Source organism: Leopardus geoffroyi, chromosome C3 (genome assembly GCF_018350155.1).
Source record: "Leopardus geoffroyi isolate Oge1 chromosome C3, O.geoffroyi_Oge1_pat1.0, whole genome shotgun sequence".
Classification (NCBI taxonomy): domain Eukaryota; kingdom Metazoa; phylum Chordata; class Mammalia; order Carnivora; family Felidae; genus Leopardus; species Leopardus geoffroyi.
The window spans coordinates 6,730,922-6,756,808 of record NC_059338.1 but is presented as its reverse complement, the minus strand read 5'-3'; the positions used below and the strand labels follow the sequence as shown (position 1 = coordinate 6,756,808).

The 25,887-nt window shown below is 44.3% G+C and overlaps 1 long non-coding RNA gene across 1 annotated transcript; it reads right to left on the bottom strand.

Moving 5' to 3' along the window:
* Positions 1–336: 336 nt before the first annotated feature.
* Positions 337–25,817, bottom strand: LOC123586955. Its single transcript, XR_006707035.1, has 3 exons — positions 21,675–25,817; positions 3,672–3,794; positions 337–649 (listed from the first exon to the last, which is right to left on the bottom strand). It is a non-coding gene; the product is annotated as an uncharacterized LOC123586955 (long non-coding RNA).
* Positions 25,818–25,887: the final 70 nt, after the last annotated feature.

The window sequence follows — 25,887 nt, the reverse complement described above, 5'->3', positions numbered from 1 at the left end:
CCAAAGGTGTCCTCCCTCTTTGCCCTGAATGCAAGGGCCTCCGCTAGGTCACTGAACTTCCAAAAGGACGCAGGTTCCTTCTCAGAAGTACATCCAATCACCAGGAGAGTCTGGCTCAAAGAAAAGTTCCATAAAGTAGGTCTGAGCATTCATGAGATCACTGTTTCCAAGAGACAAACACATGGGCGGTGGAGGGATTAGGGCTTTGACTTTCCTGTTGACAGCTTCCTAGGACATGAGTACTTGTTCCCCCAGGAGATCATCCCGACTTACTCAGCTCACCACTCCTCCCAAGCCCTAACTTTTCTGTAGCACAGGGTGTGCTTCAAAATACTGTGAAAGAACAGATACATCCTGTTCGATGACTTTTTTTTTTTACTGAAAGTACAGCCCCTCAAAACCGACTGCAATCGAGGAAGTACGAAAATAACAAAGTGGAATGAGCTGGGGAGAAAGTAAACAAGAGGGTGTTGGTGTGCAATTAAGTATGGAGACGTACAGCCTCAGTATTCCGCCTTAAGAAGGTCTGTATGATGCAGGAGAGTGGACTTGACATTCCTTTGCGGTGCTGTTGGCTAGAGATTATCCGGTCCACCTCCCTTAATTCACAGATAAGGAAACCAAATCTCCCAAAAGTGAAGTGGTTTCCCTAAGGACAGAATAGAATTAATAGGTAATTAAGAAGCAAGATTAGAAGTCAGCCGTCTATTGCTATGTAATGATACGAATGTCTCACTACCATTAGGGACCCTGGGTCAAATATTTAATGCCTACTTTGGGGGGCCCATTGGAGTGGATCTTTCTAATGCACAGTTGTACTATCCCCAGGGGAAATCCCTCAGAAACTTAGCCCGAAGTGGCTTCTGACCTACACTGAAACCAGAACCTTAACATAGTTTGTTCCAAATCTGCCCCCCACCCCACCTATGGCTGCATGACCTTTAACACCACGGTTTCTCAGTTGTGAAGGATTTTTTCAAAATGTGTCTTCTCAGCTCTACTGGTAAGGGCTGCAGGTTTGGATCTACTGTGCATTTTGTCTCCCAGGCTTCTCAGCTCACTATGCAGGACCCACAAAGGTCTATCACAAGTCATTAGTGTTGGCGATGTCTCCGATCACCTATTCTTTCTTTAGGAATCTACAACAGATGAAATTTGCTTTATATGTTCCAGGTAAATAAGGAAAAGATAAAATGGGACATCGCCTCCAAGAAATCGCAGGCACAGCAAGTCCCTCCTCATTTTTTTTTTTTTTTTTTTTTTTTTGTTCCAGGCTCCACAACTCCATTTGGCCTGTGTTACTTCGTGTTAATAGAAGAAAGACCCCGTATCTCAGTGAAAGTCTCTGAAAGTGCCAAATGGCTTGGTTTAGAAATGGAGTTACAAAAATATAGACTCGAAACTTGGGTGGCGCCTGGGTGGCTCAGTTGGTTGAGCGTCCGACTTCGGATCAGGTCATGATCTCACGGTCTGTGAGTTCGAGCCCCGCGTCCGGCTCTGTGCTGACAGCTCAGAGCCTGGAGCCTGCTTCGAGTTCTGTGTGTGTGACTCTCTCTCTCTCTCTCTCTGCCCCTCCCCGACTCGTGCTCTCTCTCTCTCAAAAATAAGTAAACATTAAAAACAAAGTTAAAAAAAAAAAGGGTTCTCTGACCTGCTGGGTAATTATTTCCTGTGTCATTGATTCACTGACTTTGTTTTTGACTTAACATAATAGAGAAGAGTATGGACTTGGAAGGCAGAGAGCATGAGTCTGAGTCCCGGCTCTGTAGTTACTTAGCTGAGAGGTCTTAGAGGTGTTCATTGATATCTCTGTCCAGTCTCCTCCCGTAATGGAGATAATAGTTGGGCCTACCTACTAGGGTTGCTGTGGGGATTAATATTTTTAAAGTGCTTAGAATAGTTTCTGACTCAGAATAAAAACTCTTAAGTTTCAAAAAAAAAATACTATTTCCTGGGGTGCCTGGGTACCTCGGTCACGTAAGCATCTGACTCTTGATTTCGTCTTGGGTAACGATCTCACAGTCATGACATAGAACCCCATATCAAACTCCATGATGGGCTTGGAACCTGCTTGGGATTCTCTGTCTCTCGCTCTCTCTGCCTTTCTGCGCCTCCCAGCTCACTCCCTCTCTCAAAAAGATAATAAATAAATAAATAAATAAATAAATACTGTTTCCTAAGTTTGGCTTACTGGGTATCAGGTATTGAGAATTGGATGGTGTGCCAGACAGACTCTAAGGTGACACCCATGATTCCTGCCTCCTGGATTGTATAATCCCTTCCCCTTGAGCATGGGAAGGACCTGTGACTTGCTTCTAACTAACTAAGGAGAAGGTGATGGATGTCACTCCCGTGAATACATTATGCTATATGACAAAAGTAATGGGTCCCATAACTGGGTTACATTAAGACTTCTTGCTACAGGACTCACTTTCACTCTTTGGCTGGGCCTTAATGAAACAAAATGTCATGAAGCGAACTGCCTACAGAGAGGCCCATGTGGCAGGAAACTTCACACATCTTCCAGGGCTGACAGTGGCCTTGAACTGGCAAAAATAGAGGCAAACAAATAACCCCCCTGGAGTTTTCAGTCCTACAAGGAAATAAATTCTGCCACGACCTGAGTGTTGGAAGTGGATTCCATCCCAATCTAGCCTCCGGATGAGAATGCGGCCCAGCTGATACCTTGAGTGCAGTCCCGTGAGCCCTGGACGCAGAAAACCCACCTAAGCCCCGGCTGGTATTCTGACTGCAGCTTTTTGAGAGACCCTGAACCAGAATAGGTTGGAGAAAAATGTGCGACCATTCTGACTGGTCTCACTTTAAATTCATAACCACTATGCCAATACTAGACACTATCTGCCCTTGTCCACTCATGTTGCCTTTCTTCTAGGTGACTATTTCACACACGTTGTCTCTCAGAACTCTCTGATTACCTTGTACCCCACATTCACTCTTAGCTCTGATATTCTTGCTTCTCCTCATTGAGAAAACAGAGAACTTGCACAAGCCCTTGCCACCCCATCCATTCATCTCCCTCTACTATGCCCATATTTTTATTTTATCTCCAAGTATTGGGAATAAACAGTCCGTGGTCCTGTCCCCCACCTATGAGCCACAGCCCATCTCCTCCTGCTGACCCAAGGATATCACTCCAGGATGTGGCTTGCTAATAGGTATCTCAAAATTAACATGTCTAACTCAACTTCTGCTCTATTCCTATTATTCCTACACCACTCCCTCTCCCTCCAAAAAACCCAATTTCTTTCAATCTTCCTTATCACTATAGTAGTTCCATGGTCATGGTTGCTCAGGCCAAAAACCTGAGATTCATCCTTGGCACTTTCTCTCATCTGGGATCTGATCCACATAGATCCTATGGGCTCTGTCTTCGGCGTGGACACAGAATCCCACCAGTTCTGCCCATCACCTTCTCCCATTCTGGTCCAGTCACCATCACTGCTTACCTGGATCGTGGCAGTAGCCGCCTCCCAGCAGGCCTCTTTGCTTCTACCCTTGCCCCTCTTCAGGCCGTTCTCAATGGAGTAGCCAGAACGATCTCTGCTCAAAGCCCTCCCATGGCTTCCCATGTCAGTTGGAATAAAATGCAACATGGTCAAACAACCCACAAAGTCTGACAGGGTCTCCCCTACACACACTTTTCTCCTGACCTTTTCCCTTTGTGTTCTCCATATCCTGCCCTGGCTTCCCAGACTCTAGTCACACTGGAGCTTAAAATTGGTCCCGAGAGTGGTGGGAAGTTTCTGATGAGTTCTCTAAGCCATCTTCTCTGCCTGTAGAGTGGGGCAAGAGATAGAAGCTGTCAAAGGCCTGCACACCAGGCTCTTATGTTATACAGTTGTTGTGATGAGCCTTGCTGACACCCCAGCAAGGGCACAAAGGACCTCTTTGCACAGCTGGTATTGCTTGAAACTCCTTTCTTATTTTCCTTTTTGTAGTGAAAAAAAAAAGAGTAAAAGCAGAAAATTCAAATATTAGAAATTTTTAGTATTTTTAGAAGTTTTTCTTTTTTTAAATTTTTTAAATGTTTATTTACTTGAGAGAGAGCGTGCACGCGCAAGTGAGGGAGGGGCCGGGAGAGAGAGAGAGAGGAAGACACAGAATGGGAAACAGGCTCCAGGCTCTGACCTGTCAGCACAGAGCCTGACACAGGACTCGAACTCAGAAACGGCAAGATCATGACCCAGGCCAAAGTCAGACGCTTAACTGACTGAGGCACCCAGGTGCCCCTAGAAGCTTTTTCTTAATTTTATTACACAAGTATTGCAAACATTAAAATTCAGAATACGTAAAAGAGAGAAGGCAGGAGGGGAGGGAGGAAAGTCAGGGGGAAGGAAAGCAGCGGAGGGAAGAGGGAGAGACAGAGGAAGGAAGGAAGACAAAGGTAGAGAGAAAAGGAAATGAAAATTACCCCAAGGGCCTGCCACATAAAACAGTTCCTATTCACAATGATGGTTCTAAGTACTATTTATTTATTTATTTATTTATTTACTCATTCATTCATTTAGCGTGCATCAGTGGGGGAGGGGCAGAGAGAGAGGGAGAGTCCCAAGCAGGCCCCGTGCTGTCAGTGCAGAGCCTGACTCAGGGCTTGATCCCACAAACCATGAGATCATGGGTCGGTTACTGACGCCCCTGTGGTTCTCAGTACTTCTTAAACTACCACCACCCTCACCCGGCCCAGGAGACCAGGAGGGGCAGCACCTTCTCAGAAAGTTGGATTTCACGTGGCCTATCACACCCCGCCCTAGCTGAGCTCATGTCTCACCGCCAAGTTTTAGAGCAGACACCCTGGAGTTTGCTTACAAACCCATGACTCTTGTGGCATTTCCCTGGAGTAACTTCTGACTAGCATGTCTTGGCCATAAGGCTGCCATTAAAAGAGATTCTTTTCTTGATAGGAAAAGAGTAAACACAGTTGTGCTGTATTTTCTGCAGTCATACTGAATAAGCGATAAAATATAAACAGGTCACCCAAGAACAGAACAAATCCTTTCCACTCTTCCACTCGCAAAAATCCATCGTTAAACGACATCGTGATACGATTCTACTGATACCCGTGTGTTTTTATTTTATTTTTTTTGAGAGGGAGAGTGTGCGTGCAAGCGTGCACAAGTGGGGAGGGGCAGAGAGAAAATCCCAAGCAGGCTCTGCACTGTCAGCACAGAGCCCGATGCGGGGCTCGAACTCACAAACGGTGAGGTCACGACCTGAGCGGAAATCAAGAGTCCAACGCTCAACCGACTGAGTCACCCAGGCAACCCCCGTTTGTGTTTTTTAAAGGCTGGTGTGTTCTTTTATTTACGTGTCACTGAATATACTTTTCTATTAATATTAGCTTTTATCAGGTTCTGTTATCACTATTATTTTTTAAAGTTGTGATATTTTGTTTGGAACTCCCTTTTTATTAAATAACTGTTTAAAGACTGTTGTTTATTGTTAGCTACAAAAGACAGGTTTAGGCCACAATTTGGTACACAGAAATAGTGATTTGCTAAAAAGTAATTTAGAAAAATGAAAATATAAATGGAACTTAGCAAATGGCAGTTGGTGAGTCACATGATTATAGCTGGTTTCCATTGTTTTTAGGATGAAGAAAGCAAGCATCAAATTAACCCAACAATGTAAATTATTTCCAATTATGCACTTGAAAGTGTTCTGACCACAAAAATTAAGAGCATTTTCTGATAATTATTTTGGCCATTTTTTTTTTCATCACCCATTTTCTTCACAGTCCAATAAAAGCATCTATGAACTATGTGCTAAACACGATTTACTGTTATAAGATGGGCAGATTTCCAGGGGCGCCGGGGTTGGTCGGTTAAGCGTCTGACTTTAGCTCAGGTCATGATCTCACGGTTCGTGGGTTCGAGCCCCGCGTCGGGCTCAGTGCTGACAGCGCGGAGCCTGGAGCTGCTTCGGATTCTGTGTCTCCCTCTCTCTCTGCCCCTCCCTCACTCACGCTCTCTCTCTCTCTCTCTCTCTCTCTCTCTCTGTCTCTTTCTCAAAGATAAACATTAAAAAAAAAAAAAAAAGAAGGGCAGATTTCCAGAATTTCAATATTAAACAAATGGACTTGACATTTGCTAAGCACAGTGAAGGACATTTTGGACAAATTAAGTCCAAAATTTGCTTAAATGATGTATGCAAATCCTTTAGTAATTTATAAACTAAACTATAGATAAATTTCCATTATTTCTTAGGTGCTTAGAAACATGAAGTGACTTTTTCCTGTGGATTCTCCCACCCCACGTCACCTCCTTACAGCCTGAAGTACATCTTTTCTACTTCTTGAAGCAGGCCAGCTAGCAACAGTTTCTCTAGGACTTTTTTTTTTTAACTGGGAATATGTTTATGTTTTTACTTTTATTTTTTTTAATGTTTATTTATTTTTGAGAGAGAGTGAGAGCGAGCACACGTGGAGGAGGGGCAGAGAGAGATGGAGAGAGAAGGAGAGAGAATTCCAGGCAAGCTCTGCACCACCAGCATAGAGTCCCACGCGGGGCTGGAACCCGTGGGTTGTGAGATCATGACCTGAGCCAAAGCTAAGAGTCGGTCGCTCACCCGACTGAGCCACCCAGGCGCCCCTATCTGGGGATATATTTTTTTTTAATATGAAATTTATTGTCGAATCGGTTTCCATACCACACCCAGTGCTCATCCCCACAGGTACCCTCCTCCATGCCCATCATCCACTTTCCCCTTTCCCCCACCCCCCATCAACCCTCAGTTTTTTCTCAGTTTTTAAGAGTCTCCTACTATAGATGCTGGAGAGGATGTGGAGAAATGGGAACCCTCTTGCACTGTTGGTGGGAATGCAAATTGGTGCAGCCACTCTGGAAAACAGTGTGGAGGTTCCTTAAAAAATTAAAAATAGATCCATCCTAGGACCCAGCAATAGCACTGCTAGGAATTTACCCAAGGGATACAGGAGTACTGATGCATAGGGGCACTTGTACCCCAATGTTTATAGCAGCACTCTCAACAATAGCCAAATTATGGAAAGAGCCTAAATGTCCATCAACTGATGAATGGATAAAAAAATTGTGGTTTATATACACAATGGAGTACTACGTGGCAATGAGAAAGAATGAAATATGGCCCTTTGTAGCAACGTGGATGGAACTGGAGAGTGTTATGCTAAGTGAAATAAGCCATACAGAGAAAGACAGATACCATATGGTTTCACTCTTATGTGGATCCTGAGAAACTTAACAGAAACCCAGGGGGAGGGGAAAGAAAAAAAAAATGAGGTTAGAGTGGGAGAGAGCCAAAGCATAAGAGACTCTTAAAAACAGAGAACAAACTAAGGGTTGATGGGGGGTGGGAGGGAGGGGAGGGTGGGTGATGGGTATTGAGGAGGGCACCTTTTGGGATGAGCACTGGGTGTTGTATGGAAACCAATTTGACAATAAATTTCATATATTGGAGAAAAAAAAAAGAGTCTCCTATGGTTTGGCTCTCTCCCTCTCCAACTTTTTTTTTTCTCCTTCCCCTCCCCCATGGGTTTCTGTTAAGTTTCTCAGGATCCACATACGAGTGAAACCATATGGTATCTGTCTTTCTCTGTATGACTTATTTCTCTTAGCATAACACTCTCCAGTTCCATCCACGTTGCTACAAAAGGCCATATTTCATTCTTTCCCATTGTCACGTAGTATTCCATTGTGTATATAAACCACAATTTTTTTTTTTAGATTTTTTTTTAATGTTTATTTACTTTTGAGAGAGAGAGAGAGAGAGAGAGCACAAGTTGAGGAGGGGTAGAGAGAGAGAGGGAGACACAGAATCCGAAGCAGGCTCCAGGCTCTGAGCTGTCAGCACAGAGCCCGACGCAGGGCTCGAACTCACGAACCGTGAGATCATGACCTGAGCGAAGTTGGATGCTTAACCGACTGAGCCACCCAGGCGCCCCAAAACCACAATTTCTTTATCCATTCATCAGTCGATGGACATTTAGGCTCTTTCCATAATTTGGCTATTGTTGAAAGTGCTGCTATAAACACTGGGGTACAAGTGCCCCTATGCATCAGCACTCCTGTATCCCTTGGGTAAATTTCTAGCAGTGCTATTGCTGGGTCATAGGGTAGATCTATTCTTAATTTTTTGAGGAACCACCACACTGTTTTCCAGAGTGGCTGCACCAGCCAGGCTTCTCAAAAAGAAAAGGGAGATGACTCAAATAGATAAAATCATGAATGAAAACGGGATTATTACAACCAATCCCTCAGAAATACAAGCAATTACCAGGGAATACAATGAAAAATTATATGCCAACAAACTGGACAACCTGGAAGAAATGGACAAATTCCCAAACACCCACACACTTCCAAAACTTAAACAGGAAGAAATAGAAAACTTGAACAAACCCATAGCCAGGGAAGAAATTGAATCAGTTATCAAAAATCTCCCAACAAATAAGAGTCCAGGACCAGATGGCTTCCCTGGGGAATTCTACCAGACATTTAAAGCAGAGATAATACTTATCCTTCTCAAGCTGTTCCAAAAAATAGAAGGGGAAGGAAAACTTCCAGACTCATTCTATGAAGCCAGCATTACTTTGCTTCCTAAACCAGACAGAGACTCAGCAAAAAACAGAACTACAGGCCAATATCCCTGATGAAGATGGATGCAAAAATTCTCAATAAGATACTAGCAAATTGAATTCAACAACATATAAAAAGAATTATACACCATGAGCAGGTGGGATTCATTCCTGGGCTACAAGGCTGGTTCAACATTTGCAAATCAATGAATGTGATACATCACATTAATAAAAGAAAAGAACCATATGATCCTGTCAATCGATGCAGAAAAAGCATTTGACAAAATTCAGCATTCTTTCTTAATTAAAACCCTCGAGAAAGTCGGTATAAAAGGAACATACTTAAACACCGTATCTGGGAATATTCTTCACGTGCCTTCATTTTTTGAGGTATAACTCTTGCAGCATAAGAAGGCCACCCATTTATGTCTGAGCAAATCTGCTAAGTGTAGGGATAATGCCATTGGATGTGGGTTTCTCACTTTCCACCCAAAACGAAGCAGCTCCCTCCAGCCCTAAGGCTTTCATAGCCACCCCGCCTCAGTCACTGCAGAATCAAGAGGGCTGGGAAGGGAAGCACCACCCACCCCCTCCCCAAAAACACAGCAGACGCACACTGTGTGTGCAGAAGCTCAGCAGAGTCTCCTAAATAAATGCTTCTTTTTTTTTTTTTTTTTTTTTTTTTCAACGTTTTTATTTTTGGGACAGAGAGAGACAGAGCATGAATGGGGGAGGGGCAGAGAGAGAGGGAGACACAGAATCGGAAACAGGCTCCAGGCTCTGAGCCATCAGCCCAGAGCCCGACGCGGGGCTCGAACTCACGGACCGCGAGATCGTGACCTGGCTGAAGTCGGACGCTCAACCGACTGCGCCACCCAGGCGCCCCAATAAATGCTTCTTAATTTGTTTTTTTTTCTTCACTCTTTTCCCAGAGCCCTGAAATAATTGTGTTTCAAAATTCTTGTCTACTTTTAAAGTTGTTTTAGGGGGGGGGAAGGATTTGCTGCTTGAAATGCTGCTCTCTGAATAATACAGAATAGATTCTCAAAGGGTGTAACTCTTAGAACAGCCACTGATTTATAATTTTGGCTGCTCAGGGCAGCAATGGAGATGCTCCCATCCTATCAAAGAAGGTTATTGCTCTAGAATGCTCATTTTTACTTGGTTTTTCTTGCCGGAAGTTCCTTTTTTATCAGAGATAATAGGGGGCTTACATTTACTGAGCAAATACCAGGTTACTGGCATGATACATTCTCACATGTACAATTTCTCTTTGAAATAATGATTTTAGGGGCGCCTGGGTGGCTCCGTCGGTTGGGCGTCCGACTTCAGCTCAGGTCATGATCTCACGATTTGTGAGTTCGAGCCCCGCATCAGACTCTATGCTGACAGCTCAGAGCCTGGAGCCTGCTTCAGATTCTGTGTCTCCCTCTCTCTCTGCCCCTCCCACGCTCATGCTCTGTCTCTCTCAAAAATAAATAAAACATTAAAAAATTTTAAATAAATAAAAATAATGGTTTTAAGCTTTTTATAACATATAAATGCAATATGTACTTGGTTTTTTTTTAATGTTTATTTACTTATTTTGAGAAAGAGTGCGTGTCAGCAGGGTAGGGGCAGAGAGAAAGGGAGAGAGAGAGTCCCAAACGGGCTTCTGCACTGCCAGCACAGAGCTCAACATGGGGCTAAATCTCACAAACCATGAGATCATGCCTGGAGCAAAAACCAAGAATCAGGTGCTTAACCGACTGAGCCACCCAGGCATCCCAATATGTACTTTTTTTTTTTTAATGCTTATTATTTATTTTTTGAGATAGAGAGACAGAGCGCAAGCAGGGGAGGGACAGAGAGGAGAGGGAGACACAGAATCTGAAGTAGGTTCCAGGCTCTGAGCTGTCAGCACAGAGTCCGATGTGGGGCTCGAACCCACAAATAGTGAGATCATGACCTAAGCCGAAGTCAGACGTTTACCCGGCTGAGTCACCCAGGTGCCCCTCCCTGGTAAGAAGTTTTTTTTTTTCATGGGAAGAATTCTTGTTCTTAAGGCTTATACCTAGGATCATAATCATCCCATCTAGAATACATATATTTTTAAATTTGGTGGCCCTTTTTATTAGAAACAATGTCTTCGGATGGGAAATATCCAAATGGGAAATACAACTTTCCTATATCATCCAAATTCGCTGAACTAGAAAGCGAGGTAGCCAGCAGGCTCAGGCAGGACGTGCCGCTGGGCTGCTAACTCAGCGTCACCAGCCCAACCTGCCCTCTTCTACCGGTGGCCTTGGAGCATTCATCGGGTTGTTAAGTTACTGGACTTACCCTTTACTGAGAAGTTTATTTTTCCATAAAAAGGCTGTGGTTTCAAGTTGCTACGGAACTTGGGAAGGGCAGAACACCAAGGGGTGCGGGAGTAATGAGGGGCCCATGAACTCGGGCCACCACGAGGTTGAGACGCGTCACAGTCAGATCCAACTCATGCCCGTCATTCCCAGCCTCTTGCTTTCCCTTGGAAACTAGAAAATTAATGTCCCAGATCATGTTCCTGGAACTCAAAGAAATACCATGAGTAATGAGCAAGTGTGAATTTTATCAAAGAAATGTAGTCAATCTACGTGGAGCATACGGACGTGGGGCGCACCCAGGAAATCATTCGGTTTCATTGAAGCCGGTGGTGAAAAGTATAATTACAGAGAGACTTAGGGTTTGAAATTCAGGCCACCCTGGGGATAGACTGAAGGAGGCCACAGGATTTTACTCCTGACATATTAAACAGCTTCAGAACCATTTGGCCCCCACAGGGTTAGGGATAGGGTTAGGGTTAGGGTTTTAGGATTAGGGTTAGGGTTAGGGTTTTATGGTTAGGGTTAGGGTTTTAGGGTTAGGGTTAGGGTTTTAGGGTTAGGGTTAAGGTGTTACAGTTAGGGTTAGGGTTTTAGGGTTAGCGTTAGGGTTTTAAGATTAGCGTTTTAGGGTTAGGTTTAGGGTCAGCGTTTTAGGATTAGGGTTAGGGTTAGGGTTAGGGTTAGCCCACACCTACATCCACAGTGAAATATTCCTTGTCAATTAATCATAGCCCCCTTACTGAGTTTCTCATTTGTAGTGATAGTCTTCTTTCACCTTTTCACAGAGCTTTACGTTATAATGTAAATGAAGGGTTCATTGTCTTGGAAGGAAAATATACTCTTACCATCCCAAGCCAGAATCTCGTCCAAATCCACACGTAATACTGAGTGTCATATTGTATTCATGAGGTTAACTATAATATATTCTCATTTTCTTACTTAATAAAATGTTGGCAGGTGCCATATTTATTTTTCCCCACAACCTGAAAGAGTCAACGATATATATTTTATATTTTAATTATTGTTTGATAGGCTTGAAAATTTAATGAAAAGATTTAAAACAGCTATAACAGTCAGAACGAAGCACAGAGATTTTACAACTGTGTTTCCAGATCCTTTGTAGTTGACACTATTTCCACAGTTGCAAATAGAAATGGGTTTTTTTTTTTTAATGTAATGTTGTTAGAAATGAAAAGTATAGGGGCGCCTGGATGGCTCAGTCTACTAAGCTTATCTTGATTTCGGCTCAGATCATAATCTCACAGTTGGTGGGATCAAGCCCCGTGTGGGGCTTCTCGATGCCCTTATGGAGCCTGCTTGGGATTCTCTCTCTCTCCCTCTCTCTCTCTCTCTCTCTCTCACTGCCCCTCCTCTGCTTTCTCTCTCTCCCTCTCATAAATAAATAAACATTAAAAATAATAATAAAAAGTATGGATTTTCTAAAATTCCCTGCTCTTTGGGATTTTCCTTCTATCAAATGTGGTCAGGGTGACCTGTGTAATCAAACCAACATGGTCAGACAAATAGAGCTAGCACTGTAGGGAAAAAGTTCTAAAAAGATCAACTTGCAGCCAGAAAGGATCAGAGTAACTCGGGGGATGAGGAGAACGAGGCAAAGAGGGAAGAAAACCCACCTCGCTCCGGTGTCCCATGTGAACTGGCACATTCGGTCAGCACAGTGTCGGGGCACGAATGCAATTATTATCTCTCACAAACGAGGAGACCAAGGCTTGCAGTCTTTAAGCAGCTGTGATGGGGTCTCTCCTTCAAAATGACAGATGAGTCATAGGGTCCCTTTAGCACTCGAATGTGCCTTACTGTCTTCACTTCCTAGTCACTTCCTCAGTTCTGTCAGTCTGTCTGCCTCACACACACACACACACACACACACACACATACGTTTGGCATCTGATCATTTCTGTCTTTCACCTTAGTAACTTGGTCTTTGTAAGTCAGCAAATGGCCCTAATGCCCTGTCCAAAAAGATATTGGGGAGGGGGGCGGGGGAATAGCATTAAAAAGAACAGGCATTAAAATTGAAAAGAACCTTCCATTCCTTCCTTCATCCTTGACCATCTACGTCCACTTGTGATGCTAACCAATGTTGTGCGGGCGACCAGCCCTTGCCAGACCTTCCTTGTTGCCTAACGATTAGCCACGTAGCTGACTTCCCTGCCCTCTCCTTTGGAGAGGAAGACGAAGATAGTTGTGTCATGTGCATGAACAGATACCCGAATAATGGATGGAAGCCATTGCGAGGGGCAGAATTACAATTCGCCAAAGCCACAGAAGTGACCCTCAAAACACCACGTTGGAACAGCCTAGCTCAGGGGCTATAGCTGCACGTTACCCATCATCAAAGCACTGACGTCTAAGTTCTCTTTCTTGACTATAATCTGAAAGTCAGATCCTGTCCTTGAGGGGTACACAGCAATGATAAGACAGTGTTTTGTTTTGTTTTCCACACTTTTTAAGTTTACTTATTTATTCTGAGAGAGACAGAGAGTGCGAGCAGGGGAGGGGCAGAGAGAGAGGGAGAGAGAGGATCCCAAGCAGGCTCAGCACCGCCGGCACGGAGCCCAGTGCAGGGCTGGAACTCCCGAACTGCGAGATCTTGACCTGAGCTGAAACCGAGTCAGTCGCCCAACGGGCTGAGCCACCCAGGCGCCCCGAGACAGTGTCTCTCCACGAGCTGGGAGCCGCTCTGATTCCAAGTGTTGAGGGGGAACGCTTCGTCCCCACTCCGGATGCTCTGTGTGGCTGCTCCTCACACCCCTCTGCTCATTTCCGGAGGAACAGCCGTGAACTGACTGGTCGAGCGGGGAGGGGTGTGCCTAACTCTCGGTCCTGCAGATGTCAACCATCGGGTAAGCTTAGCAGCAGGTGCCCTGCACCTGTCGGGGGGAGGGGGGCTGTCACTGCGTGTTAGGTCTGTGAAAGTCTCTGGTGCAACACCAGGAAGCTTGCTGTAGCCACGCACCGAACCTACACTCTCCAGCTGTGCTCTCAGCAAACAGGAGCCATTTGGTCTCCACTGGCCTGACGACGTCACACCAGGAAGCTCAGGACTCGGCTCAGAGGGGAGGGGTATCTCTTTTGGGTCTCTTCGTTTTTTTAGCTCCCTCATCCCCTGGCAGAAGTGATTCTAGCATTCTCATTATCACAGATGTCCTTTTCTCTACAAGATGAGTAAGACAGTCACTGCTCTTGAGGTTCTCACACTAGGAAGGGGAAGAAACAGAGAAATGTTATTTAGTGTGAAGAAATTCTGATGGAGGCAGAGCGCAAGAGTGGACGGGGCCTGAACGAAGGAGTGGTTGACCGGGCCGGGCAACCACCAGGTTACAAAGATCGCGGTAGGCGGGCTGATTCTGAAAGGGCGAGCGGTTGTTGGCCAAGCAGTGACGCGCAGAAACAGGGAGCACTCTCGGTGGGTCCTGAGACCCAGGGCAAAGCTGGGGAGGAGTGGGCAGGGCATACGGACAAGAGGTTGGCAAGCATGGGAAGCAACTGGCATGCATGTTAAAAACACAGACGACCGGGGCGCCCGGGTGGCTCAGTCGGTTAAGCGTCCGACTCTTGGTTTTGTTGCATCCACACGACTCCTGAAACAGAATGCTACGGGCACCAGTGACAGTCACAACAAAGTTTATTACAACGAGAGGCAAGGCCAACCGATCGGGACCAACACTCTTGATAGACAAGAGTGTGGCCCCAAACAGCCGGGGTACAGAGTTTTTAAAGCTGACCACATCGTTTTATCATTACCTGGGAACAGAACAGAGAAACAGTTCCCAGATGAGTTAGAAACAGTTGCCAGATGAGTCAGAAACAGTTATCGAATGAGGTGATTATTTTAGACTTTCTGCCGCTAAGTTGCAACCAGTGGATCTCCTTGACCTTGTCTCTGATGCTCTTTTTCTGAGCTTTTGTTTCCTTCCTTGGTAAAGCCTGATTCACAAGAGTATGAAGTATGATTTACAAGAGTAAAAGCAAGGCTGTTATCTTTTGACCTTCAGTGTCAGAACAAAGTTGTCATTTTTCAAGCTAAGCGTTAAGCCCTACACTATAATTTAACCCTTACACTTTCAGCTCAGGTCACGATCTCGAGGTTCTTGAGTTCGAGCCCTGCATCAGGCTCCACGCTGACAGTGCAGAGGCTGCTTTGGATTCTCTCTCTCTCTCTCTTTCTGCCCCTCCCCTGCTCATGCTCTCTCTTTCTCAAAAATAAACACACACACACACACACACACACACACACACACACACACACACAACCAAAGGGCACCTGGGTGGCTCGGTCGGTTAAGCATCTGACTCTTGATTTTGGCTCACATCATGATCTCACAGTCATGAGATCAAGTCCCTCATCGAGCTCTGCACTGGGCACGGAGCCTGCTTAAGATTCTCTCTCTTTTTCCCTCTCTCTCTGCCCTTATGCTGCTCACGTATGGGGTCTCTCTATATATAAAAAAACAAGACAGAACAAAACCACAGATGACCAGGCTCTACCACAAATTTACAATGCCAGAAGGAGTAACCGGGAATGTGTGTTTTTCATCAGCACCCCAGATAATCTTTTGATCCAGAAAGTTTGGGAATCACTGCCTACATTGGAGGCACTGAAGAGCTTCAAGACATAGAGGAATCTGATCGGAACAGGATTGTTAGCTCTGTTGGCACAGCGGAGCTCGAAGGCAGGAAGTGCTCTGTAATAGTTTAAACAAGAGACAGTGAGGGTCCAAAACACGCTGCTGACAATGGGTACAAAGTTCAACGACAAAATTTAAGAGATATTTAAGGTGTGAGGGGCACTGGGTGGCTCATCCGGCTAAGCGTGAGACTCTTCATTTCAGCTCAGGTCACAATTTCACGGTTGGTGGGATCGAGTCCCAGGTCAGGCTCTGGGCTGACAACACGGAGCCTGCGTGGGATTCTCTCTTCCTCTCTATCTGCCCCTGCCTCACTCTCACTCTTTCTCAAAATAAATAAATAAACTTAACAAAAAATGTTAAAAGATATTTAAGGTGTTGCCTGGGCAGCACTTAGCTGACTGCATGCTGACCGTGAGGGAGACACAGAGGTCGCCTACGTTTCTGATGCAGGGCGCTAGGTGAATGGGCTATTACCGGGAGAGAGTATAGTCGACGTAAGTCTTGAGTTAGATATCTCCCTAGCTAAGGGGCAATTGTCCCTTCTGTGAGCACCATCCCCTCTCCAAAGGAAGAGTCCACAATAATCTTTGCAGAGTGTAGTTCAATATCTGGTCATAGCTTATTGATCTAGAATGGACACTTAAAAACCTTGTGCCAATTAAATACTGTCTTCTGGTAATTTGCGACTGGACCTACAGAAAGCCAGAGTTTTTAACTGCGGCTGGAATTTTAACTGTGGGTGGGCAACCGCACTCCATCAGTGGATGGAGAAGCAGAGGGAAGAGAGCAGTATAATAATAGAATTAGCAGGAAGAGGAGGGGGAGGAGGAGAATAACGCAGGCACACCCCCAAAAGAGCAGAGAGGAAGAAACGAATCAGAGAGCGCCCCGGCACCTTCCCAGTTTCTGGTTCCTACCCCTGCGTGAGACCTGGCTACACTGTGACCTTTGTCCTCCGTAAACTCAACTGTGGCCTCATATAAATGCTTTGGGTTTTGATATATTCAACTCTGCTAGTACTCTGCAACAACTATGGTTTTTTGCCCCACAGGCATAAAGACAGCATTTGGGGTTGGGTCCTATCGAGATTTTAGGGGTCCACAAGTCATTCGAATGGAATCATCCAGTAAGATGTTTGACATGTCAGTCATGGGATGAAATAATCTTTTGCCTGTGCTTGGCATAAAAGTTGAAGCTAAATGAGAAGGACTATGGTCACCTAGACCATAAGAAAGAGCATGAGGAAAGAGATAAAAAATAGAAGCTATCTAGACACTACAACGATTGTAGAGGAAAGTTAAAGACTTGCTATTCCTGACGGAGTAAGAAATGGCCCTTTGGCTATTGTGGCTAAAAACAGAATTTTCCCTAGCTCTTAGAATTACTGAGTATGATCAAGGTCCATACACATTATGATTAATCTAATAATACCAGAAGTAATGAGTAATGACAGACATCATTAGAGAGAAACCTCCACATTCGATGTGACACACTCATATTATTCCAAGCGAGCCACAGCTGTGCTCACGCCCTCCTTTTCTTTCGGGAACAACCAACCCCGAGTGGGCCACTTTGATGACCCCACCACCGACTTCCCAGAAGGCAGAGACGCAGGATGTAAGACAACAAATGGGGACCAGAATGCCTCATGGAGTCAAAAACTTTCCCGCACCTCATAAATCAGCAGCGGTCCTGAGGTTTTGTCTGGGATGGTTTCCAAACATGGGGTAAGTATTATTTGTCATGGAACTCTGTGTACCGGAAAGTTCATTTTGTTACTAATGATCACTGGGACATTTGTCAATTTATGATGGTTCGTTGGATCCTACTTTCTCTTTCCTTTTCCTCTTAAGGTCACATATTCCAATTAAAATATCTTTTTAGAAGTTTGGGCCCTGAAACATATACCATTCCTCTGCCCCAACATCCATACTTAGTGACACAGTGAAAAGACAGGAAGGGGACACCAGGGTGGCTCAGCCGGTTAAGCGTCTGACTCTTAGTTTCGGCTCAGGTCACGATCTCACAGTTCGTAGGTTTGAGCCCCTGCTTGGAATTCTCTCTCTCTGCCCCCTACTCCACTCGTGTTCTCTCTCTTTCAAAATAAATAAATAAACTTAAAAATTTAATCTTACAAAAAAAAAAAGACAGGAAGGAAAATGCCGTTTTTTCCAAATTTTCTTTGAGCATGGAACTTGTAAGAAAAAAATGTAATTAGAAACAGCATTTTTAAAAAATCTATCATGGGTCTGTCTGTACGTGGTTAGCAATGAACGTATTAAATTTTCAGTGCATCGTCATGAAAAGAGTTGGTTAACTTTTGTATATTTACTATTTTGTCAGGCATGTTCAGGTACTTAGTAACCATACATCTGCTTTTGTCTGGGGCGCCTGGGTGGCTCAGTCAGTTAAGCATCCGACTTCGGCTCAGGTCACAATCTCAAGGTTCGTGGGTTTGAGCCCCGCATCGGGCTCTGTGCTGACAGCTCGGAGCCTGGACCTTGCTTCAGGTTCTGTGTCTCCCTCTCTCTCTGCCCCTCCGCCGCTCATGTTCTGCCTCTCTCTCTCTCTGTCAAAAATAAACATTAAAAAAAAAAAAAAAAACAAACTTAAAAACAATAAATCTGCTTTCATCTGCAATCGTAACTGGGAGATGCAAATGACAACATATACAGTCAATATTGTCTCCCCCAAGAAAACGCCTTTTTAAAGAAGAGCTAGACTTATTAAATTGCAAGGATAGGGACCTTTAGTTATACAATCCAAACTAGGTTTTCCCAAAGTATTCTACAGAACACTAACATCCCACAAATTTTAAATAGACGTTACATACACAAGAGTCTTGCCTGGGTCCCAGGTAGGGGAAAAAGGTTATAAAAGATTGAGACAATGGGGGAAAAAGGGATACAAAGTGGGCACTGGGTATTTCTGTATCGATGCTAAAATCTGAGGCTGTGATAAGGTATCACGGTTCACAGAGGGCAATGTCTACCGGCAGGAGAGGCATACTGAACTCTTTGACTTGGGGGTCAAATGTCGGGATACCGGCAACTTTCAAATAGTTCAGGGAAAAAGGGTTATATTTACCTATGGACATAAACGGGAAAGAGCAAGAGATAAAACAAATGTGGCAAAACGTTAACAATAAGGGAATCTAGGCGAAGGGTGTTTGGAATCCATTGGTACTATGCTTCCAACTCTTCGTTTAAATAGGCTTCTGTTCAAGACTGCCCTGATGGGGCGCGGGGGGTGCCTCAGTGGGCTAAGCATCCGGCTTTGATCTTGGTTCAGGTCATGATCTCATGGTTCGTGAGTTCAAGCCCCACATCAGGCTCCACACAGATAGAGAAGCCTACTTAAGATTCTCTCTCCCTCCCTCTCTCTCTCTCTGTCCCTCCTCTGCTCATACTTTCTTTCTCAATCAATCAATCAATCCCCCGCAATTCTTAAAGCTTCATCTTCGACAGGTTATTACAAAATCTCAACTTTATCGGGGCGCCTGGGTGGCTCAGTCAGTTGGGCGCCCGACTTTGGCCCAGGTCGCGATCTCACAGTTCGTGAGTTTGAGCCCCGCATCAGGCTCCGTGCTGACAGCTCAGGGCCTGGAGCCTGCTTCAGATTCTGTGTCTCCCACTCTCTCTGCCCCTCCCCAGCTTACACTTGCACTATCTCTGTCAAAAATAAAAAAACTTAAAAAAAAAAAAATTCAAAATCTCAACTTTATTTATTTTCCTCAATGTGTCACTGATCTCTCTTTAAAGGATCATGGTCTTAAAAATGTAGATGTTCTAATTGTAAAGTAGCTATCTTTTGCTTCTGGTCTGGTATTTTCCAACGGGAAAAATCACTACGCTCCCCCTGCTTTACAAGTTCAATTGAACAGGTTTGTTTAGAGGTCCGTGTCCCATGAGCCAGTGGCCCGATCTTCGTAACTCTGGGAGACATCTGATTTAGCTGGTATTTAAATGTGCAGCCTTCATCACTTACTTTCCTTTGAACTGATCTGAGTATTACTTTTATTTCATATGTAAATGAAGATATTAAAACATAACAGATATTATATGTAATTTCTAAAACACAGGCAGATATAATTTATTAATGTAATACTAGGTATAGTACATGGAAAATGGACCTTTGAAAATGGGTTAATAATTATGTGTTGCAAATCCCCTCACATTCCAACCTGTAAGTTGAGAAGTCTTATTAAAAATTGCAGAATGGTGGAGAAAACTAGAAATTACAATAAAACACCGCATGTTTTTAATTTTTTTGTGTGATGTTTGTTTATTTTTGAGAGAAGGAGAGAGAAAGTGAGAGTGCGAGTGGGGGAGGGGCAGAGAGACAGGAAGATAAGAGTCTGAAGCGGGCTCCAGGCTCCACACTGTCAGCACAGAGCCAGATGTGGGGCTTGAACCCACGAACTGCGAGATCATGACCTGAGCCAAAGTCAGACGCCCAACCGACTGAGCCACCCAGGTGCCTCAACACTGCATGTGTTTCAACTGGAAAGTTGCTTATTAGCAAATTCACTATACTCATATTAAGAAGGGACTCGAGGATTTCGACTGTTCAGATACGCAATGTTTTTTAGTGTTTATTTTTGAGAGAGAGACAGAGACGGAGTGCGTGTGGAGGAGGGACAGAGAGAGGGAGAGAGAGGATCCAAAGCAGGCTCTGAGCTGTCCGCACAGAGCCCGAGGAGGGGCTCGAACCCCTGAGCCGTGAGATCCATGACCTGAGCTGAAGTCAGATGCTCAACCGACTGAGCCACCCAGGAGCCCCAGATACGGAAGTTTAAGCAGATGGGAAGGTAGACAGTGACAACCGAGCAGTTTTAAAAGATTAACCTGATTTCATCACACAGACCACCGGCAGGGACACAGAGCCGAATGGCATTTTACTAAGAGGCTCTATGTACGGCAGAGAGCCTGGGGCTTGCAGAAGTACGGGTCATCCGGTATAGACGAAGGGTAGAGTAGAAGTAGGGACAGAGACGGGAGACGCAGGATTTATAGGTGCAGCCCGATTGTGAAGTCTCACGTGCCAACCTAAGGGGAATTAGGGGTGACTCTGAGGGCGAACGGGAGTGGCCCGATCAGGCTTTCTTCATCGGGAAGACGGTCAGCTCTACGAAGGAGGGACTGGAGGACACGAGACCGGACCTGGGGAGCCTGTAAGAAGCCACGGGAAGGAGAACAGATCAAGAACTAGCCTAAGTGGTAGGAGAGGAAGGGAAAGACGATCTGAGAGGAGTCGCCAGGTTGACTGGAAGGTGATCCGACAGGGGGAGGTACGACCAACCCCAGGAAGCAAGAGAATCTAAACGGTTCCCCAACCGTAAAAATGGAAGGAACACTGGCTACCCTCCTCACGGGATTGTCGCGACGACCAAGGCGGGGCGAGGGGTGGGGGTGGCAACACGCTAAAACCATTTAGTACAGACCCTGGCAGGAAGTTAAGTGCTCAGTTACCACCATTGCCGCAGCCATCAGGGAGAAGGGGGATTGAGAACGAGTCCCAGGCGGCGCTGGGGTCCGGCCTGCTTGACTCCAGTCCTACAACCGAGGCCGTGGTCTCCACACCAGCAGCCGCAGCCGCCGCGTCACCTGGGGATTTGTTAGAAACGCACATTCTCGGGCCCCCCCGAGAACTACGGTCGTCATCTAGGGCTGGGGTCCGGCAATCCGTAATCCAACAAGCCCTCCCAGGTGACTCGTTCCACGGGTCAAGGGTGCAGTTGTGGATTTAAACGTTCATTTTCTCTGGTCCGTCTGAGCTCTTTAACTTCTAGTAGGGTGTGCCTCTCGATAGCACCTTTCACCTGAACTGCCGTCCGGACCGGACCAGTCTGGAGGCTTCCTGAAAGGGCGATGCTCGCAGACAGACCAGGGTGTGACCACCGCTCCTAAATCTTACGAGAAACTGGGCGAGTTTGCGTAGTTGCGAGTTTGGGGCCTGAGGCTCCATCTATAAACTACCTAAAACAGCACCATCGTCTAGGAGACGCTCCTAACTGATGACGGGATTACTGTTGAACCTACTATTTCATTTGATTCCAGTATAAAAACAATGGCAAGAAAATACTGCTACTGTCAGAAATTAAGTCACCTGTCACTCGATGAAAGCCGTCCGACTTGAGAAAAGAACCAAGATCAGAACACCAATCTTCCAACTAAGAATTCTGCTTCCTTCCAGGAGAGAAGCCTGTTTCTACGGTATCAAGAACATGTATTCCAAAATGAAAAGTTACATTTCAGCCCCATCACGCTACTTCTGTAAGTGAAAAACCATCTTCTTCAGAAATGGTTGAGGCTACATGGCAATTTCTCAATGGTAGCTCCTAGTAAAAATGAAACCCCCAAATAAGCGTATTTACCTATTATCTAAACTGGATTATTTACACTAAATGCAGGAATAGTTGAAATGAAAACACAACTCCTTTATTTTTAAGCTTTATTTTATCACCCTTATCAAACACACATCAGAAAGCATATCAACAGTGCATCTTACGGTAAGTCAGTTTACAACAAAACTGAACAAGGCAATTGTGTTTACAGAAAAAGTTTTCGGCAAAAAACTACGCAACACGGTCCATTGAAACGCAGTGTCCATACTTTTTAGGTATATAGGAAAGTGAAAAATAAAAGTTCTTTGCTACTCAGCAAGAAAAAACAAGTTTAAAAGACTTGAGTAGGAATCAGGAATTTAGGGATTCCAGAAAAGGACTTCTTGGTACTGATACACATCTACATTTATAGTCCCGTTTAGTTATTAAAAGAAAAAAAAAAAAAACACCAAAAACAAAACCCAACCAACAAAAACTCACAAATAATAAGACATCACCAAGGACAGGGAACCACAGTGCCAAGAAATGCCAAGACCGATATGCTACTGAAAACCTGGTAGAAATGTTACAGACTGTTCACTGTGTACTGTAATATCCTTGTAGATCCGAGGTGGAGGTAAACCAACAGGAGAGAATACTCCTTTGAACTGGCTTTGGTTTGAGTGATCTTTCACATTCTGTCCCACCAAACCTTCTTATCCAAAACACGGCAAGTGCAGGTTTCTGAGGGAAAAGAGTAGCAGATGATAACCTTCACAACCAACCACTCCAGTGCCGACAGAGGAAGCCATCGACTGTTAAAATCTACTGATCGTGACCGGATTTCGAAGAGTGACCAATGGGTAACAAAGTTTTTCCCTTTTTGGGAAAAAATATCCCTTCGGCCCCACATTTGACACTGGTAAGAGGATATAAAGGAATGTTAAACCATTTAAGATTTTCTCAATAAAGACTTAAGAGTGAAAGAGTCAATCCTGCTGGAAAAGACAGAACAGCTTCACTCTGCAGAGTAAGTATTCTACAGAGATGCAGCTGAACTTTTTTCTTTAATTATAATAAATAATCATGACTTACTTCCATAAGGTGCTAGAACGTTGCGGCTGGTGCATACTAATACCCCCTGTACCCAACGTGCAAAGGGAAATGCAGAGATGCTTAATCCCCGGTTTCTTTCCGATCCTTGATCTGCACGACTGTTGATGTATATCAAAGACACAAAAACTGGAGTTTAAATATTTGTTTTTAAAAATTAAGCCAAACTGAATATGGATATTTAATCTGGGTTTATAAACTCTAAAAATAATTTTCTGGGGAGACAACGATGAGGAATGTGTAGGAAACGCAATGTTCTACTCTATGCTACCTGGATTTTTCAAAATAAATGATCACTTTTAGATCATAAGCTACATGGGAGATTACTAACACCAGTAAGGAAGCCATTTTCCTCCCCTCGCCTCTTTTATTCCTTTTCTTTCTCTTCTTGACTCTTAAATTTGGCAGATTTCTGACAACCCACGCTAACAAAATCACACAGCGATACAGAATTCCAACAACCGAAGAGATTCTGCATCCGTACGCATGATTTACAACACCTCACCACGTCTGCTTTTAACACAGTCCTGACTTTGTGAGTACCAGTAAGAGGGGAGCCTGGAAGGGAAGGCAGCTGCAAACTGGGAGACAGTGACTAGATATAATTCTCTTGCTGACAGTCAAGGGTCTAACAAAATAAGCTCTCTTCTGCACAACAAGGATTAATGGTCGGGTAAGGCAAGCAAGATAGAATGCTTCTCTTTGCCTCTAAATGAAAGTACTGGGAACCTAGGTCATAAAACACACACCAGTTTCCTTTAGGGTACTGTGGAAGTTACTCTGTTGAATAGGAAATAACACCCGGGCAGTCATCTGATCAGTTTCCCATGAATCCCAGCATTTATGGGGATATAAACATAACCGCACGATTACGACAAGTCTCTGAAAAGCACAAACACAGCGAATTTAAAACATTAATCCTCATAAGCAATATAAGGGACAACAAAAGTGCTGAGCTGTATATAGGAAGATGAATAAAAACTTTACATCAGGAAAACAAAAGCTGCATAAACTCTCTATCTTATATCCTGAAGATCACCTTAATTACCACCTATAAAATATACAATTTCCTAAATGCTCTCTGGTTTATAGATATTTCTTTTATAGCCCATTTCTCCTATAAAATTGCAGCAAAAATAGTTACAACTGTTTATCTCCTTCTTAAATACCCACAGTACCTGTTGATTACATGCCACTGTGTCAATCTACTGATCATCCTACAATTAAAAACAACAGTGAAAAACACTGAGGTGGGAGAGGTGGCTAAGGGAACAAAACACAACGTCCTGCATGATCAGGCAGAGAAGCAGCTAACCTTAAACAAAACAAATTCTTCAAATTTCTGGATACTCTAAAAATGGAAATATGCATGTTCCCCTGTAACTAAGAAAATGTAACTTATCCAAATACACCACAAGAGGTTCAGAAGAGTTCCACGTTATAGAGACTCAACATCTTCCCACTCATGGTGAAAGCTTACTAGTAACACTCACTTGGAAAGACTACCATCTCAAGTAAAGGTGCCTTACTGAGCACCTGAAGAAGAAATGGAAATTCCTTTGAGCTAATCATGACCAAAAGCTGGTCGGCGTGTGACCATACCTGCCAGGAAATAAATTCTATCAGAGAGCGAGAGCAGTAGGATTTGAAGGAGAGCAGAAGGAACCTAGCGTTAAAAATGGAACGAGGTCCCAGGAAGAATTAGATTCTGCCAGCTAACTCTGGCTTTCCATCATATGCAATATTGGGGGGAAAAAATCAAATATGAATAGTTTCACACATACATAAAAAGGTAAACCAAGGACATTCTGGACTTTTATACTATGTGACTCCATCCAAAAGTTCTTCCAAGGAAAAGGCAGAGGTGCAAGAAATTAGCATCATCTGGGAGCTTTCACCCAAATGAGTTTTAGTATTTTCCAGGAAACACAAGGCACTTGCTTAATTCTTTGACTGTCTACACACCCACCAGACTAAAATTTAGTCGTGATACGATTCCATCTGTACCCTAATCTGAATAAAGCCACCTAGCATGGACCCTTGCATAAAACTCTAGGGGAAACACACAGTGAGAGTGTCTCTCCCACGCCCTCACCCAGTAACTATGTTATTGTAATTACCATCAGTTCCTCTGGCGCTGATTTTCATAATAAATTACACCAACTGAAATGTCATGCTGAGGAGGAAAACGGACGGTAGAAATGATGTAAGATACGCCTAATAAAGTCAGAACACAAGACCTGAGAAGAAAATGATGACAAAATGGGAGTTCCCTGCCTCTGATGAACACACCCAAAGGAGCCAGGAGGCAGCACCAGAGTGCCAGGACTGTTTCGGTTATTCCAGAAGGGTAACTGATGCCCTGAGCAGGGGGTAAGCCCAGCGTGATAAAACCGAAACAAACCTTATGGCCATAGTCTCTCTTCGACTTCCTCCACCTGGCAGCATGGTTTCTGGCAGCCGGCACTCCCTATCACAAATCTGCTCAGAGGTTAAAATATCAGTAGAAGGAACATGAATCTAGAAGGCAAGTTAAGAATTCAAGGATATTTTTTTCCTTTAAAGGTTAATTTAATGTATCTCTGCACGCTTTAGCAGCTGGAGTACCAAAAGGAAGGCAATACTTGTCTCAGTGAAAACAAGGGAAAGGAGGAGCAAACCTGTATTTTACGGTTTTTTGTTCTAAAAGCAGCCAGTTTGGGCTCAAGGCGGAACAGAGAGGGAATGCCTCTACAGAGTTGCTACACGGATGGCCACAAAAAAGGGGAGACATCCAGTGGTAACAAGGGCAATCTCTTACTGCAAGAGGGCAACTTTATTTTTATTTATTTTTTTAACACAGGAATAATAAATAAAATGCAGCCAATTATCTTTTAACGAGGT